This window comes from Myotis brandtii, unplaced genomic scaffold (genome assembly GCF_000412655.1).
Source record: "Myotis brandtii unplaced genomic scaffold, ASM41265v1 scaffold179, whole genome shotgun sequence".
Lineage (NCBI taxonomy): Eukaryota > Metazoa > Chordata > Mammalia > Chiroptera > Vespertilionidae > Myotis > Myotis brandtii.
In genome coordinates, this window is record NW_005356635.1 from 6,281,887 (window position 1) to 6,288,226 (window position 6,340).

The window sequence follows — 6,340 nt, forward strand, 5'->3', positions numbered from 1 at the left end:
AGTTCCTTCCTCGGGAAGCCATGGACATACTTCTTGTATAAAACTTTCTGTCTGACTGGGAGTAACCTTAACTCCTCTGCTAGCAAGCATATGTGTTAAAAGATCAATACAGAGTCTTTTTTCTTTAGACTCAGTATGACCCATCTTGTCAATCTAAGTTTTGTACTATCCACTCTCTTACCCTACTTATCCTATATAGGGGGGTCTGCAGCACCCTACGGTGCAGTCCTATCCGTCCCAAGTGCGAGGGGGCTTACCTAGGTGTCCCTGTTCAGGCGCCAGATGTTGGGGACCAACCCCAGCAGGTCCAGGGGTCTCCAAAGGTGTGGACGGAGTTGGCGAAGAAGGAATGACACGGAGACAGTGTTCAGTTGATCAGCAGCCTAGCCAGGATCTCTAGCCAGGATCTCTAGCCAAGTTCTGTGTTTTATTGTCTTGTTACATCTGTATTTATACCAGTTGATTTTAATCCTGTCAATTTCTATTCCAAAGGTTAGGGCGTTTCTTATCTCTATTCCAGGGAGTAAAGATTATGTAGCTTAAGGGTGATTTTTCATAGTTAAAGTGATTAACTACCCACCTGGCATTTAGTTAAGGGGTTTTATTCCCTCCCTAACTTCAGGGAAAAATCCCTACCTGGGGAAACAACCTTTCTCGGGGAGGTGACCTTGGTTAAAACACATAGCGCCAAGAAGGTGAGCAAACATATTAAGAACAGTATGCCATATACGCCAGGTCCCTTGAAACATATGCTGTGAAGATGTTTCTTCCCTTCAGTGACTGTGTCAAGCAGCAAGGATGGACCGGCTTCCGGCAATGTACAATTCAGTGAATTTTATACATGTTTATACCCATGTAACCCTCATCTAGATCAAGATATATGACATTTCTAGCACCCAAAAACCTCTTGTCTTCTCTCAAGCAATGGGCACCTCACCATCACTACACACAGCCTAAGCAAATATGTTTCTGATTTATATTACCATAGATTTGTTTTGCCTGTTCTTGAGCTTTATATAAATTGATTCATGAAACATGTTCTCTTTTGTGTCTGGTTTTTCTCACAAAACATTATGTTGTTGAATTCTGGCTCCTAAAATATCACCAGAACAATCTCTCCATAAGAGAAAGCTGAGTGTACTGCTTATTGCCATCATGAAGGATGCCACCTTGAGAGAGCTTTGGTAGTGTGTTGGAGGGAGAAAGGAACAGCTGAGCTTGAGATTTTCATTCTGGTTTAAGGTAAGTCTTTCAATGTGAAAGCTTGAGTAGGATTGGCGAGGATTATGATATCGGTTAGCATTGGCAGAAACATCAAGGCAAGGATTTTTGAGGTGAGAGGTTCAAAGACTCTTGAGATGTAAACTGTTGATGATCTCTATTGAAGAGATGATGGGTCTTTCAGGAAGTTTCTATAATAAATAAAGTTGTTTGCCTCAGCAAAAGTATTCTGGCCTGCAAAGGCTATGGAATGATAAAATTGTGATAATGTAACAGTAAGTTGTGGAGCAATTTATGGTTTCACTTCTCAGTGTCCAACCTGGAGGTGGGAGTGGTGGTTTTATTTTGCAATATTTTTTGAGATTCATCTGTGTTGTCTCATGTAACAGTAGTTTGTTCTTTTTCTTTGCTGTACAGTGTTCTGGTGTTCAAATTTACTACACTTTATTTACCTATCATTCTATCAATGGATATTTTGTTTTCCAGTTTTTGCATTTTAGGAAATATGCTGCTGTGATCATTCTTGTACATTTATTTTTTGATGCATATCAGATATCACTAGTGTTGTTTTGTTTGTTTTTCCTTTTTAAGGAATCAAACTGCCAATGGAGATTATTTTGTTGTGTTTTACTTAGCATCTCAGGGACCTCAGAGTTTTCTACTGTCCTACCTCTGGAAAGGTTTGACTCATCTCTTCCAGTCCTCAGACCATTCATTACTTACTGGTTTAGTATTTCTGGATTGCCCATTGTGTGCCCTGTACTGCATAAGCTTCTGAGGACACAGCTGTGAACAAGATATTCTTTTTTAAAAGCCATTTTTAACTTTTCAATTATACTTGACATATAGTATTATATTAGTTTCAGGTGTACACTTCAGTGACTAAACATAAAACTTACTAAGTGATCATCCCAAAAAATCTCATACCCATCTGATACCATATCTAGTTATTGGAATATTATAGATTATACCCCCAAGATTGTACTATAACTACTAATTTGTACTTCTAAATTCCTCCACCCATATGGCACTCTCAAAATATTTTCTATATCTATGAATCTGTTTCTATTCTATTTGTTCATTTATTTTGATTTTTATATTCAATTATTGATAGATATGTATTTATTGCCATTTTATTGTTCATATTTTTTATTTTTTTGTTTTTTTTTCTTAAAGAAGACCCTTTAACATTTCATATAATACTGGTTTTGTGGTGATGAGCTCCTTTAGCTTTTTCTTGTCTGGGAAATTCTTTATCTGTCCTTTAATCCTAAGTGATAGCTTTGCAGGGGCAAAAGAATCTTGGTTGTAGGTCCTTGCTTTTCATCACTTTGAATATTTCTTGCCACTCCCATCTGGCCTGCAAAATTTCTGTTGAGAAATCAGCTGACAGTCTTAAGGGAGCTCCCTTGTAGGTAACTAATTGCTTTTCTTTTGCTGCTTCTAAGATTCTCTCTTTATCTTTCCCTTTGTTATTTCAATTATGATGCATCTTGGTGTAGGCTTCTTTGGGTTCATCTTGTTTGGGACTCTCTGTACTTCCTGGACTTCTATGTCTATTGTTTCCATCAGGTAAGAAAAATTTTCTGTCATTGTTTTTTTAAATAGGTTTTCAATTTCTTGCTCCCTCTCTTCTACTTCTGGCACTCCTAGAGGCTTCTTACACTATCTTCATATTTTTAAAATCTTTTTTCTTTTTGCTGATCTGATTGGATGCATTTTGCTTCCTCACATTCCAAATCTCTGATTTGATTCTCAGAGTCCTGGTTCTTTTTTATGGTTCCTAGGTCTTTTTTGTTTTGTTTTGTTTTTATGCTGTTGAAGTTCTCACTAGCATGTTCCTTGAAGTTTTCACAAAGTTCCTTGAGCATTCTTATAACCATTGTTTTGAACTATGTATCTGGTAGTTTGCTTGCTTCCTTTTCATTTAGTTCTTTTTCTGGAGATTTCTCCTGTTCTTTCATTTGGGAAATGACTCTTTGTCTCTGCATTTTGTCTACTTCTCTGTGTTTGATTCTATATATTTGGCAAAGCTGCTATGTATCCTGGACATGGTAGAGTGGCCTTGTGTATTAGGTGTCCTGTAGGACTTAGTAGTGCAGCCTCCCCAGTTACCTGTGCTGGAAACTTTAGGTGTGCCCCTGCATGGGCTATGTGCACTGTCCTTCTGTAGTTGAACCTTGATTGCTGTTGGTGTCACTGGGAAGGATTAATCCCCAGGCCAGTTGGCTATGAGGACCAGATGTGACTACAGTGGAAGAGCTCCTGTGTAGGTGTTGTCCCTGCAGAGCAGGACTTGCTTCAGGGGGTTTTGGTGCCCATTGAGGCTGCCCCTTGAATATGTTGTTCATGGAGGTTGTAGGGCTGTAATCTGACATGGTTTGAAGCTGTCCACAAGGTACACACAGAGAGGTGCAAAGTCAGCCACTGCCTGTGCCCTGCCTGGAGCCACCTGGCATGAGCTACTGAATGATTTGCTAATGGCTGCTACTTATGATGGGCTTGGAGGTTCCAAGGAGATTACAAACTGTGAACCAAAGCAGGCTGCTGCTAGTGCTGGGGCTGGGGCCACTTAGCAAGAGGTACAGAGCACACTAAGGCCAGCTGCTGCTTGTTTAAGAGATTTTAGGAAAGCCCAAAGCATGAGAGAGGCCAGTTGTATGAAAAAGCCACTGGAAATAGCTTGGATGAGCCCACAAGTTGGGTGGGGAAGTGTCTTAAGGAATCACCAGGTGGGACAAAGAGTGTGAGCCAGGTTGGTGGAGACTGAGATATGGTGCCTGCCTGTTGGCGCTGTGTTGAGGAGGGTTCAGCAAAGGAGCAATGGCCTCTGATAGCACTTTGGTCTGGGAGAAAGCTGCCCCACCCAGCTCTTGCTCTGATGCCAGACAATTCAGATTCTCCCCATATGTCCTTGGTTTCTTTCAAGCTGCTGTCCCACTGCTGGAGCTCAGAGGGAGTGAGTCTGAGTAAGTCTATGCATGGGTCCTTTAAGAGGAACTGCCTGGGGCTCCAGCAGCCTCCTGTCTTTCTCAGCCTCAATCCCTACTTGTTTTTTACAACCTGAAGTTATGGGGACTTCTCTTCCCAGCACTGGAACCCTTGGCTGGAGGGCCTGTTGTGAGCCTGGGATCCCTTCATTTCTCAGAGGGGACATCTGCAGCCAAGGTATCACTCCCAATCAAAAACTATCATTCATGGGTGTGGGACCAGCCTGTCCCATGCCTCCACCCCTCCTATCAGTCTTGATGTGGCTTCTTCAATTTCCTAGTTGTAGGACTTTCATTCAGAGAGATGTAAGGTTCTGAATGATGGTTGTTCTGAAGATTAGTTGTATTTGTTTTTTATGCGGTTGTGGGAAGATTCTAGTACCTCATTTACCTACGCTACCATCTTGACTGGAAGCCTAAGCTTCACTTTCATAAACAAGGTTTTCTAAGCTCCATGAAACAGATTCCTTGACTGTATTGCTTGGTATAGCATCCCCAGTTTAGAACAGTGCCTGCTCAATGATCAAAGATTCAAAAACTATGATCCATGGGCCAAATCTGTGTGCTGTTTCTGTAAATTAAGTATCATGGGAACACATGCATTTTTTAAATTCTTTAATGTTTAAAGTATTACATATAGTATTACATATGTTCCCTTTTCCCCCAATTGACCTCTCCAAAGCCACTCCCACCTCCAGCATATGCCCTCACCTCCCTAGTGTCTGTGTTCATTGGATATACTTATATGCATGCCAACAAGTTCTTTGGTTGATCTCTTACCGGCCTATAACATCATCACTACCCACCACTTCTTTCCCTCTGATGTTTGATGGTCTGTTCTATGCTTCTCTGTCTCTGGATCTATTTTTGTTCATCAGCTTATGTTGTTCATTATATTTCACAAATGAGTGAGATCATGTGATATTTATCTTTCTTTGACTGACTTATTTCACTTACCATAATGTTCTCCAGGTACATCAATGCTATTGCGAATGGTAAGAGTTCTTTCTTTTTTATAGTAGCGTTATTCCATTGTGTAGATGTACCATAGTTTTTTCTTTTTTTAAATTTTTAAAAATATTTTTATTGATTTCATAGAGGAAGGGAGAGGGAGCTAGAGACAGAAACATCAATGATGAGAGAATCATTGATGGGCTGCCTCCTGCATGTCCTCTAGTGGGGAACGAGCCCACAACTCCAGCATGTGCCCTTGACTGGAATTGAATCAGGGACCCTCCAGACTGTTGGCCGATGCTCTATCCACTGAGCAAAACCAGCTAAGACTGTACCAGTTTTTTATTCCATTCATCTGCTGATGGGCACTTGGGCTGTTTACAAATCTTACCTATGGTGAATTGTGCTGCTATGAACATAGGGGTGCATATATCCCTTCTGATTGGTGTTTCTGTTTTCTTGAGATATATTCCTAGAAGTGGGATTACTGGGTCAAATGGCAGTTCCATTTTTAATTTTTTGAGGAAACGCCATACTTTGTTCCACAGTGGCTGCAACAGTCTGCATTCCCACAAGCAGTGCAAGAGGATTCCTTTTTCTCCAAATCCTCACCAGCACTTGTCATTTGTTGATTTGTTGATGATAGCCATTCTGACAGTGTCAGTTGGTACCTCATTGTTGTTTTGATTTGCATCTCTCAGGTGATTAGTGATGTTGAGCATGTTTTCATATGTCTCTTGGCCTTCTGTATGTCCTCTTTTTCATATGTCTCTTGGCCTTCTGTATGTCCTCTATTTAGCTCCTTTGCCCATTTTTTTTAATTAGATTGCTTATCTTCCTTTTGTTAAGCTGTACGAGTTCCCTATGAATTTTGGAAATTAAATCATTGTTAGATGTAACATTGGCAAATATGTTCTCCCATGCAGTGGGCTTTTATAGTTGTTTTGTTGATGGTTTCTTTTGCTGTGCAGAAGCTTTTTACTTTGATGTAGTCCCATTTATTTTCTCCTTAGTTTCCATTGCCCTAGGAGCTGTGTCAGTGAAGAAATTCCTTCGGCATATATCTGAGATTTTGCTACCTGTGGATTCCTCTAATATTTTTATGGTTTCCCGTCTTACGTTTAAGTCCTTTATCCATTTTGAGTTTTGAGTTTATTTTTGTGTATGGTGTAAGT

At 40.4% G+C, this 6,340-nt stretch overlaps 1 long non-coding RNA gene across 1 annotated transcript in view; it reads left to right on the forward strand.

The window, feature by feature from the left end:
• Nucleotides 1-3,925: 3,925 nt before the first annotated feature.
• The window catches only part of LOC106725638, a 17,260-nt gene continuing 14,845 nt past the window's right edge, over nt 3,926-6,340 (forward strand). Inside the window, exons 1-2 of the long non-coding RNA XR_001361563.1 lie at nt 3,926-4,007; nt 4,241-4,246. This is a non-coding gene — a long non-coding RNA (uncharacterized LOC106725638). The remainder of the gene's footprint in view (nt 4,008-4,240; nt 4,247-6,340) is intronic.